A 12,119-nucleotide genomic window follows, 5' to 3' on the forward strand; every position below is an offset into this window, starting at 1 on the left:
TATAGTTTGTGGGCTATCTTGGAATAGCCCTCCACAAACCTGCGATAATACGCACAGAATCCAAGGAATTACCTTAATTTCTCCAACGTTATCAGGTCTGGGCCAGTTCACAACAGTATTGCTGTACATTCTCTTTGATACTCAAAAAATAACTCAAAAGTTATGTGGGGTCAAAACAACGTCATTTATCTTTTCAGGGACCATGGAATGATGATGATGCACAAAGCCATCAATTCTTTTTGACCCAAGGAAAGAGACTACCAATAAAGTAATGTTAATCATCCCCATGGCATAGGGTTTTCAACTTTATTTTAACCCTTTCGCACCCATTCCAGAGGGAGCAGAATGTAGCGATGGGTATATTTTGGAAAACTGTAATTACCTTCCTAGTGGAGAATGGGGGGAGGGGCATTGTCACTACACTACCTTGGTTAATAAGTGAATTTTAAGAGTTGAAAATAAGTTCCAGAATTTTCAATTTGTAGGCAAGTCACAGGTTAAAGAATTTGTGTCAGTATAAACTGGAATGTTACAATAATTCCAATGAAGATGTGAAAGCCAAGAATGTGCAACATGCATTTCTCAGAATTATATGACCACAAAGTTACTAGACATTTTACAGACAGAGCAGTAGCTGAGGTTTTACTGCAGCATGTTGTGTGTAACTTGATGATATTATTCCCAAACAACAATTTGCAGAATGTGTTTTTCGGGAAACATGTTTCTTGTTACAGCTGTTTGTATGTATATAGGATTTATCCATATACTAATTCAATTAAACTAGCTATGACATACAGTTCAAAAACATTTAATCCTTTTCTGAACCTTGTGTATAAATTTAGCAAAATATCTAATTATTACTATAAAGCATATACTTCATTGCTTAATGCTGTCCTTTTAATTAATAGGTAATAAAAAAAATGAAACTTATAAGGGGACACACTTCAGACAAAAACATGGAACTCAAATCACAATTACTGACCACAAATGTACAAATGAGAATAAACAAATGGAAGTCCTCCCATGAAAAGTCATATAATTCACATTTATAGTGTGGGTTGGACAAAGTTTGTGAACCACTAGGCTAATCACTTCAACACAAGCTAATTGCAGTCAGGACTTAACAAACCTGGAGTCCAATTTGAGCCGTCTGGAAAATATACACCGATCAGCCATAACATTATGAGTCATGAGCGAGCAAGACTCATTGATGCATGTAGGGTGCGAAGGCTGACAAGTGTGGTCAAATCCAACAGATGAGCTACTGTTGCTCAAATAGCTAAAAAAAAACTAAAAAAAAAACACAAAAAACTCAATTATCACTATACTTCATTTAGATTGGAAGCACTTAAGCAGGTCACTTTAAGTTCACTATTCTTGCCAGAAACTGTGAATGAAAGTACCAAGTATGACAGTACAAGATAGATGGCAATTAAAACTATAACATGATGGCAATTTTAAACCAAACAACATAAATATTGATCATAGTTACATCCAATGTTAAGGAAGCATAATAAGAAGACTCTTGTCTAACCTAGGCCACAGACTACAGATACGACATCATATCCCAACGTTCTACATCATTTGCCGGCGCATAGGGCTTAGGGAGCACCAAAGCAGAAATCTGTAGTGACATACCTTTGCTACCAGGATAGGATGAAAGACAGAAGATGAAAGACAGAAGTTGGAAGAAGAGAAAGGTTAGAGATGGGGAGAAAGGGTGATAGGAGATGGAGAGAAAGGTGGGTAGGAGATGATGAGAAAGGGGTGTTGTAAGAGTAAGTGTGACCCAGAATGTTTGTGTACATGGATAAGCATCCATGTGTATGTATATACAGTATATGTGTATTGGCAGATGTGTGTAAGGGCAGTGTGTATGCATGTTTGTAAGCAGGCATGAGTAAGGCCAGTCTATGTGTGTATGCGTGTGAATAGGCAGGCAGAGTATGTGTATAAGTGTGTATGGTCAGGCCTGTATTAGGGCAGGGTATGTATATATGTGAATGTAAGGATGTATGAGCAGTGCATACATGTGTGTATGAGCAGTGCATACATGTGTGTATGGGCAGGCATGTGTAGGGACAGTATATGTGTATGTCTGTGTGTATGGGCAGCTGTGTGTATAATCAGGCATGTTTAAAAGCAGTGTGTATGCGTGTGAATGGATAGGCATGTGCAACTCCAGAGCCTACCCTTGCGGGACATGGCCAGGACTACCCACTGACATTACTGGAGGAAAGGGCGTGACGTGGCATGTGTAAGGACTCTGCGACCTGGAGGATTTGGGTATCAATGCGGAGAGCTAGCACTTCTCCTCAAGTCTCCAGGGAAACCAGGAGAGTTTGTTAACTGCTTTATTTGGGGAATTTATGCTAGATAGTATAGCTAGATGTTTGACTCAACATCAACGATCTCCCTCTAACCAGCTTAAAGACAATCAAGGGAGTGGGAGGTCTGTTAATGCAGACCTCCGATCCTGCTCCCTTGCGATGTGCGCAGCAACTCATGATTCGCTCATAAGTTACTTATGCAGTGAGAATTTCACCTTTAAAATAGACCATGGAAGTGGAGTCAAAAGGGGTGGAAATATATAGCGCCACTCCCTTGCAATGTGAATTTTTTCAGCTCCACCAATTTCGCTTTATATGGACTGTGTGACAGAGCAAAATGCGAGAGAAATTAGGAGAGAGGCTTGTCTGTAAGTAACACTCTTGTGTAACTAATACTATATTATCACACATATAATGTAGTGTTATTAACCATGAGCGAGCTGTACCAAAAATATAGAATAACAATTGAAATGTAACATTTGCATATCGTGCGCACAAAATTTTGGCTCTGGGAAAATTTTTGCACAAGAGAAATTTTCTGCACACACCACCTAAGAAAAAATAGAGGGAACATTGGTTGCCCTTTCGTGGTTCCAGAGCTGTGAGTGTGTTTTTTACTGTGTTTGTTTCCTGTGTATGACCTGGCCTGCCTGATACCCATTCTGGTTCTTAACGCCTGCCTGATTTTAGACTACGCGGATTTCTGGACTCCTGACCTCGGCTTGTGTGACCAACCGTTCCGGCTCCTGACCTTGGCTTGATCCACGATTACCTGCTTGTCTTACACTTTAGCTTCTTGTTATTTTTTATTTTTAATAAATATTTTGACCAGTACCCTTTTGCCTCTGTCCAGATTCATTGGTACCCTGACAGTCGCATACCCAAAGGCTGCATAACATGCCTGCCCCCTACTTTTTGCGCACTGATCATCAGCAACAAAAGCAAACATTTTAGATGGATAGTTATGAAAGCCTATTGAAAACACACTTAATTGATACGTTGCACATTTTATTATTATACAATGGGAGGACCTGTCCCTTTAAGTAAAACCTTATATTTGTTGCTTGAGTCAGAGTAGCTTTTAAGTGTCCGCATATAGATAAGTTAGGACTGTACACAATTGGCAAACTGGAATGATATCCAATCTGTAACTGGTAAAACAGTGCTGTTAGCTATCAGGGAGTGTGCATTACCCTCTTTAGGAAACAAAACTTATAACATTGCCAAGAAACAACCTTGCTGTTGATAATGAAAACGTCTGTGAAATATTTGGCCTTATTACCAGCAAAGTCTGTGCCTTAAATGACCTGCATATTTCAACTTCATAAAAGTGTAAGTCATTTTTGCATGGATTTTATAGGTCAGTCAGGAATATCCTCAATACATGATTTGTAAGGGGAATAGGACAACAACATGGTAAAAGCTCACCATAAGATATTTTATAATAACAGATATATCGCTTATCTCAATATCTCTCCTAATCAGACAAGTTACAATTATAGAGCAAATAAACACAAGTATGAAGATTTCCATAATAGTTTAATTGGAACCATTTAAATGTGTTAAATATTAAATATCTCACAAATATCCAAAAGCTTGCTGGTCTGGTGGCAACCCCCCCCCCCAGGTACCACTCATCAGAACCATTCCGTCCACCACCAGAAGAGCAGGCTCGGTTTGGGACATCAAGGATTTCTCTTGAATTGGCTTAAAAGGGAGTGGTATATCTATTAATACAGATCTCCAATCCTGCTTCCTTGTAATGTGCACTAACAACTGATGCCGTGCGTCAGGTTTGATGTCATATCCTGGCGCACAGCACTGAAGCCGCACCCACTGCCTGTGTGATTCTGCACCAGAAGGACACAAAAGAAGAACCTAGAGGAAAAAATGAAGAGGAGAAGAAAGTGAAGGAGGACAGAAACATAATTGGATCTGAACTATAATCCCATTACTTCCAGACAGCCCGGTGCCTTCATACGGTTCTATGGACAGGGTACCAATGGAGAGCCCAGTGTCCGAGAATGTTACATTCCAAAAAGCACCATGATCCGACATTGGGACCCTGGTCGACAGCGTCAGAAACATCCCCAGGGATAAAGTTCCATAGTTCCATAGAGTTTGCAGAGTTCCATAGCCGCAGCTGGGTAAACACCGGTCCTAAAGATTGGTACTAAAACCAGGGCTCCCAAATGAGCTTGCTCTCTGCAACCACCTCCGAGTGTTGCCCACCATGAGCACAGTATAATCACAAAAGAGCCACGTGGTGGGACAACGGATGTCTGTAGCGACACAGTTCCAATTGTCGGCAGGGTATCAGAGTACAGTTTCATTCATTTGCGGCTAGGTCCCTGTCAGGTGCATCAGGCTTTTCAGTGCATGCAGCCCAATAGCCAGCTAGTTTATGGGAGTCTGGTTAGGGCAGATCAGACAGGGTTTCCCGTTCACCCTGTGCCCCCCAATGAGCACAGGGTGATTTAGACATAAGAGGAGACTGTGCAAGTAAGTAGTCTCCACAGGAATCCATCAGTGGCCCTCTCCCAAACAAAAAACATACCCCCATGTGTCCTCAGCCTTAAGAGGTTACCATGACAAGCTCAACTACTCCATGGACCTTAGGAGAGGCACCCACACTAACAAACACCCACGCTAACACACATGCACACAGACATTCAACACTAACACATACCCAGACCGTGAAACTAACACACATGCACACACATACCTAGATACTCCCATAAACACCATCAGATGCACACACTAACATACCCAAAGGCACATGTTCACACACTAACATATTCAAAAGCTCAGTTGCAACCCTCTGCATCTGCCAACGCTACTTTAGAATCTCAAGGTAGGAGTGTGGGAGCATCCTCAATGGGCTGCACGGTTGAACCTCTTATCCCTTAATGGCCTCAAGTCCAAAATTAGGTGGCCTTGTACCCTTTGTTTTAGAATATCACTGTTGCTTCCTGGAATATTGCTTTTTGGGTTCTGTTGATAATTTTGTTAGTACAGTAAAAGGTGTTATTTTTTAGGGGTTAAAATAACTTCACCATGCTTTATTCTTCAAAGTTTTTAGGTAATAATGTAACTCAATATATGTAGTAGATGTCAGAAGCTACAGTGTATATTGTATACAGTTCACCATTTTTGTGAATAATTTGCAATTTGCTACCAATTATAAAAAACATGGATGCACTTTTGAGTAATTTTTAAATGTTTTACAAAGTGTTTTCACAACTAAATGGTCATAAATGGTCATAAAAATATCTTTTGTGTTGCTGGGAAAAATGTTAATTTTCAACAAGAATAAATCCCTGCAATTCCATATTTACAAAACCCACAAATCAAATAACAGGATGCAGTTGCACCCCAGGAATGTTCTTTAAATGTATCCAAAAATATAGTATATCTCTGTTACACTCAATTATTATGAAGATAAATTATATCTGGATAGAAAAGGAACCTGCAGCAATAGTTCATCTTCAAAAGCAGGATATTGTTAGCATACTTGATGGTCAAGAAATGTGAGTAGCTAAATATTTCACTTGAATGCTATAATACTGTGGGCATATTTATGTTACAGAACACTTTAAAAAAATCTTCCTACAACACCAAGATTAAAAACAATATTAGGATGATGCGGATCCTTAGGATGAGGGTGCTTACTGCCCTCACATTTGTATTTTCAAGAGCATCCCATGTTCATTTGCAAAGTGATGTCTAAGGCTCTGGGACATTTTTGAAGCTGGCCAATTCAATTTACCCCCTTCAAACTGTACATGTTTGATAACTAGACACTCCAGGGTATTTCAAATACTGGTATTGTTATATGGCGCACGTTGATGCTCCTTGGACCAATCAAACAGGGCCCTGTTTGAAATTTTGGTATTGCTGAATGTCTCAACATCCATGCATTACAGCAACACTTTTTGAGAGCAGAAAGTGATTGTAAATTGTAGATCACTTTCTAAACCCTGTGACAAACCCTGTAGCACAAGGGCCATAAATGTCACAGTTAGGGGTCTTAAGCACAGTCCTCTAGGGCAATCAGAGTCAGGAACACCTGACAACACCTGACAAAATAATAGAAAGAAACAACCTAGCTACCAATTGGAGCCCTCTCTAACTATACTATGCTGGCCCACACTGGCCAGCCTAAACACCCACTAACTTGACCTCCAAGCCAGACCCAGCTACGCCAGGCTCTGGAAAACTTTCCCCAGACAGCATGCAAAGGTCCAGGCAAGTATTGCCTCACTTGGCTCAGGGGGTGGTCTTCAGGGTCTCTTCTTGCCCTGGGAGCACAGGGAAACTTCCTCTTCCGCCAACAGTGTCTCTGATCATCAGGCGCCAGGGTTTTTTTTAATGCCCAGCGCATGTGCCTGATGCAGGCCCCATAGGAATCCCAGACTGGATCCTGCAGACTTCTAGCCTCTTGGAAAAGCTGGCATGGATTTTCCACAAAATGGGAGAATGGAGCATTGGCCCACCCTGCACTCCAATTGTTCCAGCTCGGGGACCGACCCATATGTATGATCTACATAGCACCTGTACCCAAATGCCAAACGAATCATCTCCCTGGGATTTACAGCGTCACAACCCATTTAAAAAGTCATGACGTGCCAGACATGTCAATTGTTGCCAATAACATGTTTTACCCTAACGTGCCTGGTATGTCAATTGTCATCAAAGGGTTAAAATTGGGCCAAAATTCCTTCATACCAGTGTAAAAGACTCATTGCCAATTATCGCACGTGTTTAATTGCAGTTGTTGCAGGCAAGGGTTACACAACCAGTTATTAGATTCAATAAATTAAATGATCATTTAAAAGGTGCATTTTGTGTTTAGTCATATTGTCTTTATCTTATATTAAAATTAGATTCATTCTAACTCAGTCTAAGTATATATGCTAGTCTAGGAGGTGTGGGAGCCTAGAAAACTGGTTACAAAAACTGTTAGGGCTAGCGGCACCTGGGATATGGAAAGGAGGAGCAGGAGAAAGAATGTGTGTGCATGTAAATGTACAGTGTTTGAGTGGGGTTTAGAGTAAATTTGTGTGTTTGTATGTATGTGTGTTAATAGTTATGGATGGGCACTGGAGAAATATTGCACTCAAGCACTATAACCCTAGGGTTGCCCTTGCTCTCATAAGGCAGGGACCAACAAATTTGGTTTGGATCTAGCAACTATCCCAAAAAGTTAGGAGCTTTTTCTTTCTTCCTCAATCATGTTTTTATTTTCCTGTTTGTCAAGCCTTGTCATACACTTACATAGATTAACACATTAACACACTCTAACACCATGCAGTAACAGACGCACGCTAACATCTTATGCTCGCAAACACCAACACCTTAAAATAACACACATGCTAACATTTTACTCTCATCTACATACATGCTAAAACCACACATTCTAACACTATAGGCTAACATACACTCTCATGCTAATGCCATATTGTAAAAAACATCATACACTCTAGCACCACACTCAGGCACATGCACGCACGCACGCACACACACACACACACACACAGGCTAACAATATTGTAAGGCACTTACCTCGGGGAACCGGTATTCCCTCCTCACAGCGGTACAAGGCAGCCGCATGGCCGCACGGCGTCTCATGAATATTTATAAGGCAGACTGTCTCTTGGATTCTGCAGCGTCGATATGGCGACGGAAGACGTGGGTATTTAAAGCTGTCTTGCCCTTATGCCGGTGCTCAGTTGTACTGTGGCTCCCTAGTGGATGTTCCTGCTTCTCAGCATTCTTCTGAGCATTTCCTGTGTACCTGATTTGTTCCCTGACCCTACCCCGGCTTGTTATTCGACCACCTGTGACCTCTGGCATCCTCACTTGGCTTGTTATTTGATCATCCATACTTACGGTAACTCCACAAGAGTGTCCTGTTATCATCCCCAGGCCTCCCAGTGCGTGTTCCGTGTCGAGCAAGCGTGTTCATTCCTGCAGTTCGGATTCCTTCCAGTAAGACGTATTATAGACCTCACAAATATACATATATAAAATTACAGACGGAATCTGGCACTACAGTACAGTGAACATACTGACTCTAGAACTATACACAGTATACATACTTACAGACTGACTCCAGCACTATACACACACACATACACACACTGACTCTGACACTACAGTATACACATACAGACTCTAGCACTATACATTTGCACATATAGACACTGACTCTGACGCTACAGCACACACACTCACAGCACTATACATATACAAACAAACTCACTGACTCTGACCCTATAGTATACACACATTACATCTAACCCTATTTTCAAGATTCTTGAATTCCATACATTATTATTATTATTATCTTTTATATAGCGCCAACAGTTTACGCAGCGCTTAATACATAAATTCAAGGGATATGACAAGACAAGAATTGACAAACCGATATATTCGGCGGAGAGAGCCCTGCTCTCAAGCTTACAATCTACATCCCTGGGGTTCAGCCAATAAAGGTTTGTAAAAAAAAATATCCACTAAAAATGTATGAAATGTAATTAATGCCTTGCCTTTATATATTCCAAACAATGCAGTCATTCCTTCTAAATTTCTATAGTGCTGTACAGGCCATGTATGTTTACTTAACTGAGTGATTTTAAGTAAAAGCTTTCATTTCATGAACTGGAAAAAATGCATTTCCTCAACAGATTCATTCTGTCTTGAGACTCAGAAACAGCTGAAGATCATTACAGTTACTTTGAAACCCAATCCAATACCTTCATTCGGCAAAACTATCCAAAATCGTGTCTATTTAAGCACTACTGCGCTTTCACACACACACACACACAACAGATTGTTACCTTTTTAGGTTTAACCATAGATTTGTAAGGCATTGTTCTTAATGTCTTATAATAAAATTGTTTTAATAACACAATTGTATTCTGTGGGCCCTAATAAAGTAAGGTCTTTCAAATATACTTAGGCAGTAAGGGCAATGACCTAACTTCTTAATGTATTCATATCTAAACCTGGATCAAAATGTCTGACTGCTATAGATTGTAAGCTTGTTTGAGCCGGGCCCTCCTCATCTGTTGTCTCTGTTAGTCAATTTGTTATATTACATGCTACTTGTAACTGTCTACCCATTGCACAGTGCTACAGAATTTGATGGCGCTATATAAAATAATAAAAAATAATAATAATAGTAACTATATGACTGCACTTATTCTATTTTTTTTTTACTGTGAACTACTACATAAACTAAAATTATATATATATATATATCTTACATTTTACATTACAGTCAGCAATTTAGAAACACATACAATAACAAACTGGTGCAAAGGAGAAGAGGGCCCTGCTCTTGCGAGCTTACAATCTAGTCAGTGGTTGAGAGGAGACAATGGGAGAGGACTGCTTGGATGGGGATGAGTTGATCTGGTTCCGATGATGTGTTGAAGCTGTTGATTGTTCAGATGGCTTGATTATGATGATGGTTGGGAGTAATGGGAAGGAATGTTGTACGCTTCCCTGAACAGGTGGGTTTTCAGAGTGGTTTCGAAAGTTGCATATGAGGTAGAAAGTCTGATGGAACAGGGAAGAGAATTCCACAGAAGGGTTGCGGCTCGGGTGAAATCCTGAATTTCGGGAGCGGGAAGAGGTAACAGTAGAGGTCATGAGAGGAGCAAGGGGGATGGGTAGGGGTGTATTTGGATAGGAGGATAGACATGTAAGGGGGTGCAGAGTTGTTGAGGGCTCTATAGGTCAGGGTCAGAAGTTTTAAATTTGATTCTGAAGGGTATGGGGAGCCAATGAAGTGATTGGCATAGTGGAGCAGCAATTGGCATACATACAGTATATGACATTTCCTAGCATACTTTTTCAGCAGATCTCACAGCTCAGATGGGGGGGCATTGACCTGCACCCCTACATCCACCAGACCATCATAGACAGTCCTTCTTCCAAAGCAAAGTTATAATAATCAGTGTAGTAATAACACAGCTGTATCTCAAACTTTTTGTAATGTCCCTTTGAAACAGAAAATGTGAGATTTTTCTACTCGTACTCATACATTCTAATATAAGAATAACGGACAGTTGTTGATTTCTTCTTACTCATTACAATTTTACCCATTATCTCATGGCTCCTAATTTTATACACTAGTGACTCATACAGTTCATTAATGTGTTTATAGATAACTTTCAACCATTGCATTTTCACAGTGGGAAAATAAGGAGATTCCCACACTATTTTTGTTTCTCCAAGGTCATTAATCTGTAAAATAAATTTGAGATTTTTATACACGAGATATATTTGACATGACTCAGAAAAATGCTTAAAGTATGACTGAGTGGAAGAGTAAAAGGCATAAGGCATTATGAGTAAAATTATTTATTTTGCAAACAATTTTTTTCATACACTATTTTAATTCTTAATATATCTTCAGGATTAATGAGGAATCAAAGCCTTCATAGCCTGGTCACCAGGGATTTAGGACTCAGGTCACGCCTGCAAAATAAAAGTATACAAAAAAGGGCCCCTACTCAAAACATTGAGCCTATATCTAAGATATATATTACAGTATTAAAATGGAAGAGGGGCAGTATACTCATTCTTTTTTGGCTTGGTTATTTACAAGTTTTTTAACTGCTTTCAGTTTTCTCTGTATATTTTTATCCTATGGGGCGCAGAAACATATAAGGGAGAAAAAAACAACTAAAGTAAAATATAATAGTAACTTTAATAATAAATATAAATTAAAAAAGTGCAATGTGTAGGCAAAGGGTAAATATAACCAGCAAAATACACTTACATTTAGTCCATGCACCCAAAGTGCATAATGTGTGTATGTAAAAGAAACACCGATTATGGAATAAAAGACAAAGTTCAAATAAGTCCTTCCAGATTCTTCTAAACGCGTTTCGCCGACTTGGCTTCTTCAGTAGAAGTATACTCAGTCCGGTAAGTCTTTTTGTTTGCCTGTATTTCCACACTTTGAGGAAGAGTGTTTTTTATGTGGGTAGCTGCGGTCTTGTTTGGGAAATAACATACTTGTTTTCTCACCTTTCTTATTTATTCACTTCAACACATAACACGTGACTTTAGGTCCTTTTCACGTCCCTTTATTTTTATCCTATACAACGTTCTATACATTCTTCCATGTTTTTTTCGCTTTTTACTCTTTATGGTAACATGTATGTGTTAAGTTGCTGCTATTCCAAGTAGTATTTTTGATTTTCAAGTAATACTATATTTTAAAATGCAATGCCTTCTATTTTATCCATCATACATTTATTGGACAGTCTGCCATCTTTTTTAAAATTTAGCAATGATCTGTCCATCTGAATTATCCAATACATCTAGTGCATGACAGCAGTTGCACATCTACAGGTCATTTTCCTGATAATATTGAGGCACGCACTGATTTAATCCCTGTCTGACTGACTTTGTGCTTACTATTGGGCTATAGGTTGTTTGTGCTGCCATGCACCCATCAACTTACATATCTATTTAAATCTACCGCTACCTCTGTGTTTGTCTAGTCCCTTCTAGGGCTTTACAGATTTGGACAACCAGTCTATTCCTGGATATTGGGAAAAGAAAAAATGTCGGTGCGCTAAGCTAGTCTCAGGCTCAAATAATACAAATGTATAATATGAGGCCTACCAAACAGTGTGAGCATGCTGCAAATACAGTGTGTTGGCTGTACAATGTATACAAAAAACAAAATACTGTCTGCGCTTCTCACCCTAATAAAGTTGGCAACAAATATATAAACATAATATAAATGAGAGGTTTTGGTTATAT

Source organism: Sceloporus occidentalis, unplaced genomic scaffold (genome assembly GCF_023333645.1).
Source record: "Sceloporus occidentalis isolate IW3139 unplaced genomic scaffold, rSceOcc1.0.p SCAF_188, whole genome shotgun sequence".
Taxonomy (NCBI): Eukaryota; Metazoa; Chordata; class Lepidosauria; order Squamata; family Phrynosomatidae; genus Sceloporus; species Sceloporus occidentalis.